The sequence below is a fragment of the Hyperoodon ampullatus genome, assembly GCF_949752795.1.
Source record: "Hyperoodon ampullatus genome assembly, chromosome: 4".
Lineage (NCBI taxonomy): Eukaryota > Metazoa > Chordata > Mammalia > Artiodactyla > Ziphiidae > Hyperoodon > Hyperoodon ampullatus.
The window spans coordinates 18,565,561-18,580,016 of record NC_136917.1 but is presented as its reverse complement, the minus strand read 5'-3'; positions in this window follow the sequence as shown (position 1 = coordinate 18,580,016).

Here is a 14,456-nt window from a genome sequence, read left to right as displayed (position 1 = left end):
TCCTCAAGTTGTGTTAACACAAGCAATACATCTTACCTTTTTATATATTACATGTATTAGAAAAGTAGTAACAAAGATAAAACGTCAGACTTCATTCTTTTCTAGGCATTAGATCAACAAGAAAGAATCTGAGACTTCTGGGCATGTGTCAAAATATAGACACTGTGTGTGTGTATACATGTGTTTCTAGGGTACATTTCTATACCTGTAGCAAGTCTGTTCATGTGTGTTGTATTAGTCATCTATCGTTGTGTAACAAATCACCCCCAAATTTAGCAGCCTAAACAACAAACATTAACTCATACAGTTTCTCAGAGTCAAGAATCTGCAGTGGCTTGGTTTTCTCTTCTCATCAAAGGTGTTCACCATTTTATGTTTAAAATCATTAGTCAGCTAATTTTGTTGTGCCACTTTCCCAGCCTGGCATCCAACCAGGGGGAAAATATGAAGTACCAATAACCTGAAAAAAGTCAAAGGATTTATTTACACTTGGTTGGGAGAGGGACAACCTAAACACCCACTAAAAGGGGCTTGTTTAAACAAGTTATGCCTCATTCCAATGATAGACTACTGGACCGTCATTAAAAATGATCATGTTGTCAAAGAATATATGGTGCCATGGGAAGAGGTTCATACTATAACCTTAAATTAAAGACTATGATCCCAATTTATATAAAAATGATGCTTGTGTATTCATAATGAGTAACATTTCTTGAGCACTTACTACATGCCAGGCATTATGCTAGTGCTGCAAATCAAAACTTTCATTTAATCCTCACAACTTCCATATTTGTAGATATTGCTATCTTTTAGTTGAGGGAATTGTAGCATAACAAGTTTAAGAATCTGCCCAAGAATGGGAGAAAATATTTGTAAATCACATATCTGTTGTGGGTCTAGTATTCAGAATACATAAAGTATTCTTACAACTCAACGACAATTTTAAAACATCCTAATTTTTAAGAGGGTAAAGAATTTGAATAAACATTTCTCCAAAGAAAATATATAAATGGCTAATAAGTACATGAAAAGATGCTCAACAACATTAGTCATTAGGGAAATGCAAATCAAAACAACAAGGAGACATCACTTCATACCCACTAGGATAGTTATAACAGTGACAATAAATTAATTTTTTAAAATAAAATTTAAAAGAAAACAGAAAATAACAAGTGTCAGCAAGGATGGGGAGAAATTGGAACCCCCATACAATGCTGGTAAGAATATCATAGGTACAGCTGTTATGGAAAACAGTTTGGCAATTCCTCATAAAAGTTAAACATAAAACTACCATATGACCCAGCAACTCCACTCCTAAGTATATATCCAAGAGAATTAAAATCAGTTGTTCAAACAAAAATTTATACAAGAACGTTCATAGCAGCACTATTCACAATAGCCAATAGGTGGAAACAACCCAAATGTTCATCAGCTGATGAATAGATAATCAAAAAGTGGTATACAATGGAATATTATTGTCAGAAAAATAAATGAAAATCTGATACATGCTACATTACAGATGAACCTTGAAAATATGATGCTAAGTAAAAGAAGCCAGACACAAAAGATCACATATTACATAATTCCATTTATATGAAATATCCAGAATAGGTACATTCATAGAGACAGGAAGCAGAGTAGGGTCATGGGGAATGGAGGGTGACCACATAATGTGTACAGGGTTCCCTTTTTCGGGTGATGAAAATGTTTTGGAACTAGATAGAGGTGATGGTTGCACAATATTGTGAATATAATAAATGCTATTGAATTGTACACTTTAAAATGGAAATTGTATCTTTTGTGAATTTTGTCTCACTTTGACACAGAAAAGGAAAGGAAAGAGAAAAGAAAAGAAAAGAACTTTCCCAAGGTCACACAGGTAATATATTGCAGGATTTGGACCTGGATGGTCTGGGCTCCAGAGCTGACATCTTCCTCAGATCGGGAGGAAACATATCAGACAATTAACAGAAGTTTCCTGGATGATGGGACTGAAGATAATTCATATGTTCTTTTAAAAAATGCTCTGAAATTCCCAATTTTTCCTACTAATGATAATAAATAGTTGCAATGTAATGATGGGGATCTGTGGCTGTTCCACGTGTCAGCATATGACCAAAGGCTAGCCTTACTTACTTGATGTCATTAAGCTGGGTAATTAACACCTGGGACCCTCAATTTCTTTATCTATTAAATGGGACAAGAGAAATGAGAAAAACATCTATCTCAGAGGATTTTGTGGGGCTCAGGTGAGAGAAAGTGTGTGATAGGTCCAGCCCGGCTAATAGGGGATAAAGAGGAGGTCGTGAACATGATCAGAAAGAACTTGGGAATCATTCCCACTGGGGTTCAAAACCGCTCCCATTTACTGACTGTGATTTTGAGCAAGATCCTGTACATCTTTCGGGCTCAATAGGACCTACCTCCTGGGGTTTTTTTGAGAATTAAGGGACAGCCCTTGCTAAGTGCCAAGCGCAGTGTCTAGTGCATAGCAGGTACTCAACAAAAAATAGCAAGTGTCACTGATAAATGTTTACTCCCTTCTTGCAAGGAGAGGGATGGGTGGTGTGTGGGAGACACTGAGGGGGGATGCACCTCTGCCCCTAACTTTCTAATACCAAGCTGTAAATGGTGTGTCCCATTCTCCCTAGGTATAAAGGAAACAGTCACACGTCAAGGTGGCTCCAGGGTCATTCTGTTCTGTGCCCTGCTTTGCCAACTGAAAGGGACACAAGGAGAGAATGGGGGAAATTGCAGCGCTAGGTGGGCAACCAGGCACCTGCTATGTCTGCCAGGCTTTACAATGCTGGGATTTAAGAGTCGGGGCAGTTGTGGAGAATGACCAGGGTGCTTGAACTGGGGGCTACGGAGGAGGGACTCAGAGACGTTTGCCCTAAGATCCACTTTACTCCGAAGATATTCGCCCCTAATGAGGTTACACAATCAATTGCAAAGATATAAAGGATGCAGTTCATCACGCAACATCAAACCTGGGTCAAACCTGGGTCCTATTTGCAAATTAATATATGTATTTTTCTAAATGTTGTCACCCGGTGATTCATATGGACCGTGCTTGTAGTTTTAAAAAGCACAAACTATTTTAAAAACAAGATCAAACTTACGACGCCAGTATTTTAAATATAGTTGAATATATTTTACTTGGTTCTAGCATTTCTTCTACTCTTCTTGTTTCTATTATTGCGGGAGCCTAGCAAACTGGGTGTGGCCAGGCCACTCGGGATGCCCGGGGCCGGAACAGCTCCACCCACGGCCTGGCGTCTTGGGAGCTGACGAAGATCCGAGCCCGCCGGTGGAACGGATCTCAGGGCAAGCAGAGGGGATCTCAGGGGCCTCCGCACCTGACAGGCTCCCTACATCCTGGCCAGAGCGAGCGCAACAAAAGGCCCCGTGAAATGCAGCGGGAGAAAGGGCTGCAGCCCCCGTGGGATGGGAAACGCTGCTGCCAACCAGCCCCCGGGCCGTACCGCCCTTGTCCCCGGAGTGAACTCTCCCTCTCTGCGCCCAGCTAATGGCGGGGCGCGCGGCCGCGGCCCCTCTTCTCCCTCCCTTTAAAGAGAAGGGCGCGATTGTGTGGATTTCACAGTCTGAGCACAGCTGAAAGGGATAGAATTAAGTCTCCCTCACGGCTCTTTTCAAGGAGGCCGAGACTGCGATTCGCCTTCATTCAGAATATATGAAGCTTTTGTGCGTCGGGGCCGGGCAGCCGCGGCGGCCCCGCTCTCCGGCTGACTCTCTTTACAGTGGAAACGTACAGTAATTAACACGGGTTCCGCTCCCGCCCGCGCCCCGAGTTGAAGGGGGCCGCCGCCTCCGAGCGCCTGGGAACCCGGGCCCGCAGCAAAGGCCCGCATTTGTCCACCTGAGAACGCCGCGGCGCATTTGTAACCGTGGCCTTGCGGCCTGAGAGCCATCCATTTTGGCTCCAAGCTGCCGGGCCGTCCGGGTGCGCGGTGGCCCCCGCATGTGTTGCTAATAAAAGCCAAGCGCGCCTCTTTACCAGGCGAGCTCGCGGCAGGGGGCACTGCCCGGGCTGGGGAAGGAAGCCCAGGGGCCGGCCCAGGTGACCCTTGGGGGCTTCCCCATCTCTGGTTGTGGGGAGTCGTGATTCTGATGGGACAGGAGGGGTGTAGACAAAATACTTTAACCTTCCTCCATGGGAATTATCACCATGAGATTAAAATTTAGTGTAATTTAATTTATTATTATTATTTTTATTTTTTGGTCTAAAGGAGATGAAATCTGGACCGAGTGGCTGAGGCCTGCCAATATTTTGGCTGTGCTTAGTTTTCAAGCTTCTGTTTTGTCACTCTGCTCGGATGATTCATGCTGGAAAGCATGTTGTATCATTTATCCAGTAATGCAGCCTAATAAACACCCCCTTCAAATACGTTCCTTAAAGAGCCAGAAGAATTTGTTCCTGTAGACTCAAACCTATGTTCTTATTAAAGGCTGATTGAAGAAATGGAGCTCAGGGAGAAAAAAAAAAAAAAGGTGGTAGAGAAGGGGCTAAGTTTGCTGGTGAAACTCCAACACTACCTGGTTGTCTCCTTCCTTCCCTCTCCATCCTGGTGGGATTAAAATATGTGGTTTAACACAAAGTTTGAATGCAAAGTTAATTTTTAAAAGCCATCCTTCTCCCAGTGTCAGCACTAGAGCGATGCCGATGTTCAGTGTTGAGCTCTCTAAGGAGAAAAGCCGTGTATTAGACCAGTGATCACTGAAGTAACTCAGTGCCTGCCTGTGTTTGAGGGTCATGGTGGGCAAGGCCTCCAGAACAGCGTTCAGTAGGCTTGGGAGGTGGGTCACCTGCTTTGATGTACAATGGGCCTCTTAGAGCAGTTACCTCCATCTCTGGGAAAATCTCCCCTTCATTTCAGCAAGGTTGGAGAAAGTAACTAGGCCCCCAGGTTGAAAGGACAGCCCCCTCCCTGCTGGACAAGACTCATTATTAAGGCAGCAGAGCTTAGTGCTAAATTAAGCCCAAGGGCTCTGTCTGGGTTCAGATGCTGGTGCTACTTACTCTGTGTGGCCTTAGTCATGGGAAGTCCCCTTACTGTGTCTCAGTGCCCTCCCCTGTAAAATGGGGATGACCTACCTACCTTTGTAGGTGTAGTGGCCAAATGATATAACACATGTTAGCTATTGGTTTATTGTTTTTAATACTAACTACCGTTGGTTGAGCACTCACTCTGTGTTAAACGCGTTACGTTTATCGCATCATTCCATCATCAATGGAGATTATTATCCCCATTTCACAGATAAGGAAACAGGTACAGAAAAAGAGAGGTGAAGGAATTGGCAACATGTCACACAGTGGTTCTAAGGGCCATGGTGCAATTTCAAGTCATCCTGGGAGCAGGGAACAAGGGAGAAATCTGGCCAACAGTGAGACAGGGTACAATCTTCAAGGCTCTCCGTTGATTGAGAAATGATTGTTAACCCTTTGAAAAGTGGCCTTAAAACCTATATGTGACTACTGTTTGGGTGGTAGAGCACAGCAGAGTGGCTAAGAGGCTTAGTTCTGGCATCAGAAAATCCTGGGTTCAAATCCCATTTCCACTAATTACTAACTGGGTCACCTTTAGCAAAGTCCTTAATCTCAATCAACCTCAGACTCTTCATTTCTTTTTTTTTTTAAATAAATTTATTTATTTCTTTTTGGCTGCATTGGGTCTTCACTGTTGTGCGTGGGCTTTCTCTAGTTGCAGCGAGGGGGGCTACTCTTCATTGCGGTGTGTGGGCTTCTCATTGCGGTGGCTTCTCTTGTGGAGCACAGGCTCTAGGTACGTGGGCTTCAGTAGTTGCAGCACACGGGCTCAGTAGTTGTGGCACACGGGCTTAGTTGCTCCGTGGCATGCGGGATCTTCCCAAGCCAGGGCTCAAACCCATGTCCCCTGCATTGGCCGGCGGCTTCTTAACCACTGAGCCACCAGGGAAACCCTCTTCATCTCTTAAGTGGGTATCACAGCAGTCCTTGCCTCAAGGGGTTCTTCCATAGATTAAATCAGACAATGCACATCTGATTAGCTATTGCTCTTAGGGAACACTCATCCTACCTTGATTTGAACGGTGCTGATACTTGGTCCACCTGTAACAAACCTTTCTCACAGGCTGGGTGTTTTGAATCCCACAGCTAGAGGTTTATTGCTTAGCATGTTACATTTTACCTATCAGTTTCACATGCTTACACATTTAATCCTCCCTCTGAAGCTCAACATCTAGTTACAGGCTGAGCAGGAAGTATTTCTCCTCTAGTCCCAATCCTTCCCCACCTTCCTCTTTCTGAAAAAGTTTCTGCTGAGCCCTCATCCTGGACTAGGTCCTGCCATAGCCCTGACATGACACCCTGACCTTGCCCTTCCTAACACTTAACACGTGTTCCACTCTAGTCTTCCAAGTCTGATTAGGGAGTTATGAAGACAGGCATCATACCAATCGTGTTCATGTCTATATACGTGCCCAGACTGTAGCCTTGAATTTTATTCCCCACTAAAAGGGACAAGTACTCCTTTGGAGAAATGGCTGATTCCATGTCCGAGGCAGGAAATGTACAAGGTGAGGCTGGATCATCCTTTACCAGAAAGCAAGGAGGCTTTCAAAGGTGATTGAAGTTATATTAAAAAGGCAGGAGCCAACTTTAAAAAGCTCAAGTTGGTCAAAGAAGGATCATTTATGCATCCAGAAAATAACTGGAATAGATTGAAATACATATAATATGTTTAAAAAACATGAGCCCACTGACCATTGGAGAAGGCTATATGACCAACTCATTTTTCTGAAAAATGGCAACTAAAGAGAAAGGATGGAACATTCCTCCTGCCTTTACATACTACCTGTAAAGGGCATCCAAACAGTTGATGGAGAGGAAATTCTCTTTATGGAAGTATTATGGCTAATAAATGAATAGGGAATTATAGAATTAGGATGTCAATATTTCACAATCCCTAGTAAAGAAATGAATCCAGGAATTGATCATTAATAGCTTTAAATATCACCAAAAGCGAGACAATCAGCTGTTAAGTGCCCTGTGATAGAAGAATATAACACCATCTAGAAAATAGTCTTTCCAGAAGTAGAGCTTTAATCTGATCAAGCCCCTAGACCTAACTGACCATTTGTAAGAATTACAGGGGACAGAGGAACCTGTTAAAGGATGCCATGGTCATTTAGGAAAACATCTGTGTGTGTCTGTGGGAAAACATACAGACAAAAAGCCTGGTTTTCTCCATTGGAAGAAAAAAAAGGAGACAGGGAGAGGGAAATCTCTAAGTTAAAAAAAAAACCACTTTCAGCGATATGTCAACAGATTGCAATATATGCACTTTATTTCCATATCAGTTGCAGTATATTGTAATTTTTTAAAATTATGGGACAAAGAGATTTAAACACTGCCTGGATATTTAATGATAGTAAGGAATAATTGTTAATTTTTAGTTGAGATAATGTCATTGTGCTTACATTTTTAAAATAATTTTTTAATCTTTTAGAGATACATGTTTAAATATTTATGGGTTAAATAATATAATGCCTGAGATTTGTTTCAAAATAGTCCTGGAAAAGAGGAGAAAGGGATGGGAATGTTAAGGTGTAACGAGATTGAGCATGAGTTGATAATTGGTAAAGTGGGTGATAGTAAGTGGAGTTCTTTATCCTGTTCTCTCTCTTTTGTATATGTTTGAAAATGTCCAGAATAAAAGGGGAAAAGGGAAAAAAAAAAACATTGCAGGTATCAGCTTATGTCAGTTAAAAGAGACTTTGGGGAGTCAGGGAACTGTTAGGAAAAGGGAGGCCCATACTCTCCATGTAAACTTTGGTGGATTTCACATAATGAAAGAATGTGTTCATTCATCTGTTTGTGTTTATTTATTGTCTGTTTTCTCTGCTAGAATGAGTCCCACAAGGGCAGGCTCTTTGTCTTGTTCACTGGTTGTCCCAAGCGCAGCCATTGTGCCTGGCACTGAGGGAGCGATCTGTAAAGGTGAATGTCCCTCACGTGGGAGGCTGGGATGTGTATTTCCATTTCACAGATGAGAACACTGAGGCATTCAGAGCTGATGTTCTTGCCCAGGATCACATAGCTGGTTAGTGGTGGGGCTGGGACACACACTCCAGTGTCTGTGAGGCTCCCCATCGAGTACCTTGTGGACAGGCCATCCCAGCCTGGTGCAGGAAGCTGAAAAGTGATCTAAAGGTTCTGGCATTTGTAAGTACATAGGGGTTATCCTTCCTCAGCCATTCTCCACGAAAAAGATGGAGAGTGGGAGAGGTGGGGATAAGAGTAGCTCACGTTCCTTAGCTGGACACCACTGGGAGCACTTGACCACAATGAACTCATTTAATACTTACAACTGCGGAGCTGAGTTCTACTATTATCCCCAGGAGACCAAGGCCCAGGAGCACATGCATTCTGACCCCAGAGCCCAAAACCTTCATCCCGACATTAGACCCTTAACCCCTTCATTATAGACCATTGAGAAATAAAACTGTATTGTCGAGTTGGATCAGGGGCTGTTGCTTCTGCTGGAGGCAGTACACATGTGAGCCTGAAGGTTGGACTCTGAGGACAGGCAGATGGAATGCTTATCTGACAGTAGCCACTGAACAGCAGGGGGACAGGTTACCGTCGGATAACTGTAGGACCACACTGCTCTCGACTGTCTAGTCCTCTTCGGAGTCAGAAATCCCACAGTAAGTCCCTACTCGGGCAGGTCCCTTTCCCCCTCTGGGCCTCAGTTTCTCCATATTTCAAACCGAGGGAGTTGGACTCCACAGATGCTCCCAAAAGACGCTGCACGCTCTGACAGCCTTTCATCAACCCTGCCATTCTATGATCCCACCACGGGAGCCGTGGCATGTCTGGGATGTCTCCACATCAAGCAGTTGGAGTCTCATTTTTAACCCCTCATAGATGTCTCTTACAAATTATCCAGGGTCATGGATTAGTTTAAATACAAAAGCTTCATTTCCTCTGCTTGGCTACTGTTATAAGGAATGATCAAAAGGAGTCAAGGAACAAACACAGTTGGCTGGAGAGAGAATGGCCGGGATGAACTGAGGGACGTTCTCTCCCTGGACCCCTCCGGGTTTGGAAATCTCTGGGGCCTGTAATTCACTGCTGCATTAGGCAGTGCTGAGATGAATCATAACATTTTGAGCCCTCAAAGAAAGGGAGAAGAAAGGAGACAGAGGCCAGGGAGAGGGAAGTCTCAGTGTTTTCTCAGTTAAATACATGTTTTCATTGCAGCGTGATGGGTTGAGAGGAATGAATGGCCATGATTTAGTTATCTTTTGGATGGATGATTTTAAATGCATGTTGGAAATGCTTTCATGAGAGTGACTTTTAAAGCTGAGGCAGAGTGGAAGTCTTTGGTGGAGGAGCTGCTGCTTGTTTTTCAGAGGATGTAAAAGCCCAGGACCTTGAGATTCCTGATGCAGGCATTTTGTTTCTATGTTTTCCACTGGCACCCATTCACTTTCACCCCAGAATCCTTCAGACTGTCATCAGACACCTTGTCAAAAGAGCAGGGAAAAGAGCAGAGTGAGGTGGATTTTGCAAGGGGAGGGAGGGAGGATAGGAGGGGGAAAGGTGGGACTGTAGGATTCTTCAAATCCATGCAATGTTTATTTGGGGCTTTGAAGTGCCCGTTACTATGGTGCCCATTACTATGCCCATTACTAGGGTGGAGGAGGGACGCTGAAGGATAACCAGAGCTAGATAAATTATTAATTTTGTTTTTCAAAAACTTAATGACCATCTTCATTGAGACTTTTGCAACAAAAGTTAGTCACTCAAAGGGCAAAATCATTTTGAGTGTGAAAAGTCTGCCTGTCCACATGCCAGGGATATCGATGAGAGCTAGATAAATTATTAAAACTTCTACTGTGGCTGACTGTTCACTGGCAAAATGGGTCAGCTTTGGAAGTCTTGCTCAGTCACACCCACCTCCCTCAACACTGAGGGGTTTAGGGTTATCACCCATATCATTCAAAATGGCATGAGGGAAGACAGCTCGGTTAGTCCTTTGTTTGCACCCCACCCCTCCTGCACTGACACCCCACCAGGTCCTGTCACTACCTGCTTAAAAACCTTGAGTGGCTACTCGGTGCCCAAGATAAGGACCAGAATCTTCATCAGGAGGTACTAGGTTTGCCGCCACCCGCAAAGGGCTTCCTCCAGGTCAGGCATCAAGAGTAGCATTTTAGGGCTTCCCTGGTGGCACAGTGGTTGAGGGTCCGCCTGCCGATGCAGGGGACACGGGTTCGTGCCCCGGTCCAGAAGGATCCCACATGCCGCGGAGTGTCTGGGCCCGTGAGCCATGGCCGCTGAGCCTGCGCTCCGCAACGGGAGAGGCCACAACAGTGAGAGGCCCACGTACCGAAAAAAAAAAAAAAAGTAGCATTTTATATACGTTACCTCATTTTATCCTCACAGCATCATCCGAGATAAGTGCTATTGTCAGCCACAGGTGGCATATGAAGAAATCAAGTTCCAGAGAGGTTAAGTGCCTGGCCCAAGATTGGTGGAGCAAAGACTTGAACCCAGGAGCACTGACCTAGAGTCCAGACCCTTCCAGACCCCTCGTAAGCCCGTTGGCTCCTTCTGGGCATCCAATCACCTGCCCAAACCTGTGTCACCATTTTCCATTTGTCTCAGTGCTCTCCCTTCCTACCTCCCTCTACCTGGAAAGGGAGACTCATGATAAATAGTACTCTTTCCTCTCCTATTCTCCTCAATATGAATATAGTGGAACCAAAAAGAAACCAAAACAGAGCAACCGGTAGCCCCTGGGTGTGGTGGAGTTTATTCCTGCTTTATCCCATCTGCTAGCTTTGCCTGGGGAGTTTACGAATCAGTTGGACATCTGTGAAGCCAATCCTCATGGAAGAGCTAAAATTGTAGTAAGCAAGCACCCACTCACCACCATCACCACCACCACCCACCTGCCAGGATTCACCTCTAGAGGCTGGGCAAATGGTACCACGTTATCCTACCCCTGACCCCAATCTCCCAGCTATAGTGACTGACTTAGCCCCTAACTCCTTTGAAAAATAAATCGTGTGTACTTTAGCTTGAATTTTCTGTCTGCAGTGGAAGTCTCAACGCTTCTGAGAAACTTGGGATGCTCCCCCGTCTATAAGCCTCTCCTTCGTGCTCCACCTACCTTGAAGAAAGAATGTAGGTGACAGAACTTTGTAAAGTGGTGCATTATTGCCACTCCTGACTCACTGGTTGTGAAATGGGCTCCAGGCAAGCTTTACAGTAACAATACCCCATGTCTGCCATGCAGCCTACCATCCATGTAGAGTAGCTGGGGTTACCTGGCTCCTTGAAATCTTCTAAAAACCCAAATAAATGAACCAACACAATCAACCCGGAGCCCTCGCCATCACAAAGTACTCTTTGTTCATTTATTTTACGTGAGTCATTTAGTTTTCATTTATGATCATATTTCATAATCTACCAGCAAATGGCCTCTGCAGTTCGTGAGAAGTGATGAAGGCCCGGTCACGTGAGACCTCATTCTGGTCCAGAGTTTAGAAATCTGGGCTCTGATAAGTGCAGGGCAACTGTCAGACTTTGGGGGAGATTTTTATACTCTATGAATTAGTAACGTGTGAAACGGTCAGGTTTCTTTACAATAACTTCAAAAATCAAGGTACATTTCACCAAGGCTTATTGCAACCCCAGATCTGGGCCCTGTGACCTGCGTTATTATGGCCTCCCTCGACCTCTAAAGAGACTTTGAGTTGAGCACAGTTCAGGGTAGTAAGGGTGACACTTTTTACTCTGAAATTACTCGTTTTTAATTTCCCACTTGATTCCTGGAAGTGTTATTTTACTTTAAAACCCTATCACTTGTCTGGAAAATGTTAATTATGCCTTAACTATGCCTCTGAGAAGTACATCTCAGGGCTGCAGAAGCAGGGACCATAGGTCCCATATTAAGAAAGAGAAAACAGAGGCTCTGAAGACAATAAAAGAGACTGTCCTACTGAGTGAAACAAGTCAGGCAGAGAAAGACAAATATCAAATGATGTCACTTATATGTGGAATCTAAAAAAAAAAATGGTACAAATGAACTTATTTACAAAACAGAAGTAGAGTCACAGAGGTAGAAAACAAACTTATGGTTACCACGGGGAAAAAGGGGCAGGGGGATAACTTGGGAGATTGGGACTGACATATACACACTACTAGATCTAAAATAGATAACTAATAAGGACCTACTGTAAACTCTTCTCAGTACTTTGTAATGACCCATATGGGAAAAGAATATTAAAAAGAGTGGATAGGGCTTCCCTGGTGGTGCAGTGGTTGGGAGTCCGCCTGCCAATGCAGGGGACACAGGTTCGTGCCCCGGTCTGGGAGGATCCCACATGCCACGGAGCAACTGGGCCCGTGAGCCATGGCCACTGAGCCTGCGTGCCCAGAGCCTGTGATCCACAACGGGAGAGGCCACAACAGTGAGAGGCCCGCATACCACAAAAAAAAAAAAAAAAAAAAAAAAAAGAGTGGATATATGTATATGTATAACTGATTTACTTTGCTGTACACCTGAAGCTAACACATTGTAAATCAACTATACTCCAATAATTTTCTTTTAAATTTTTTCTGGAGATTCTCCTCTCCTTCCAAAGTAGCTGCAGATCAGAGCCAGGACCTGCCCCTAGAACTCCTGTGAGTGAATGTGTTAATTAACCTCTGGACTGCCCTGTAAAACAAACTCTAAAGAAGGGTCCTACATCCACTTAGACCATTTTATAACTCAGGAGAGTTTCATTTAATGCAATGCTTTAAATATTTTTTGCCCATGAAATACAAGGACAAGCAGAACTGATTCTACAGAGTCTGGCTAACATACCAGTCAGGGTCGTGAAAGTTTCTTTAATATTCATCTGTGACCAGTCATCGCAGACTTGAACCAAATCAAGAATTTTTTATAACTGCCTTGATAGCACTACCTGGCCCACCTTGCCAGATGCAAATCATTTTTATTGTCTTGGTGAACTGAAGCAATTTTTTAAAAGCATGAACTCATGGTAAACCTACGTATTTCCTAAAATTTTAAAAATCAGCAAACCCCAGAGCTCCCAAGTGTTCCCAGAACTATTATGTCGTTTCGTAAAACATTCACTTTCATTCATTCAATAAACCCTGTGCTTACTAAGCACCTTCTAGGGCCATGCACTGTTCAAAGCACTAAAGATACAGTTCAGAACCAGACAGAACAAAACTTTGCCCTCTGGGCTTCCTATCTTTTATCCCACTGCTAATCCCTGCCTTGGTTTACATGTAAAGTGAGACTCAGGGAGCCATCAGTGGCTGGTTTGGACTTGAACTCAGTAACTCAGGCATCTCATTTGATGGTCTTTGGTGGCAGCCCCAAAATATCAATAAAAAGAGGGGCAGAACCAGAGCAATCTTTTTGTAGGAGAGTATGATGGGGTTGGAGACGTTGCCTAGCAGGCATGCTATTTTTACCAAGATGGCATGTTACAAGATGAATAAAAATAGCAACGTTTTCTGGAAAAAAGAAATGCTTTTACTCACACTTTCTCTGAGCTTGGGAAAATATTATTTGTTCAGATCAAATAATAGTCACATATGTTTTTAATTTGGAGTGGCTGCAGGACATGGATGGATATTACTGGGGACCAAAATCCATGTGCCCATTCTGGTGTTCTTGATCTGGCTGCCTCTTTCATTGAACTAATAGCATTTAAGGTATAAGAGGCCTAGATTTCAGGTTGCTCAGAAATCAACTTTCCGAGGTCTGTTTGAGCTCAGATCAGCTGAACTGAACTGGAAATGTAACTATACCCCCCCTTTTTTCCCCGATATTGTTCTTCCACACAGCTCCTATGTGACTTTGAGCAAGTTGCCTCCACTCTGAACCTCTTGTACAATATGATCACAAAATTCCCTTCTACCCTAGCATTTTATGGTGTAGCTCTTCAATGTAATTCTACCCCTGGTTCAAGATATTAGCCTGCAATGTCATTTTGCTTCAGATGACAACTTCTTATTTTAAATCAATTCAGAAACCCAGTGGGCCCAAGGACCATCCCTTTCATCCTGGCTTCTGTTCCCATAAGTCACAAACCCCAAATTCTTGATAAAACAGGGAATGCTCTACAATAGCAGTTTTGAGACCATGATCCTTGGATTCCAACTGTTCAAATCCCAGCTCTGCCATCCACCAGCTCTGAGACCACTGGCAAATTACATGAGCTCTCAGGGTCTCAGTTTCCTTATCTATAAAATGGAGTGACATATATTTGTGCTGCTATTCGCATTAAAATGAAATTAGGGATCTACTTCCTAGCACATAGGAAGTGCTCATTTAATTCAGTTATTCTCCAAGGAGATGAACAACATCATCTTTTTCTTCTTAGTTGTAGTATATTTGAATAATTCTGTTTGGAGAATTTCA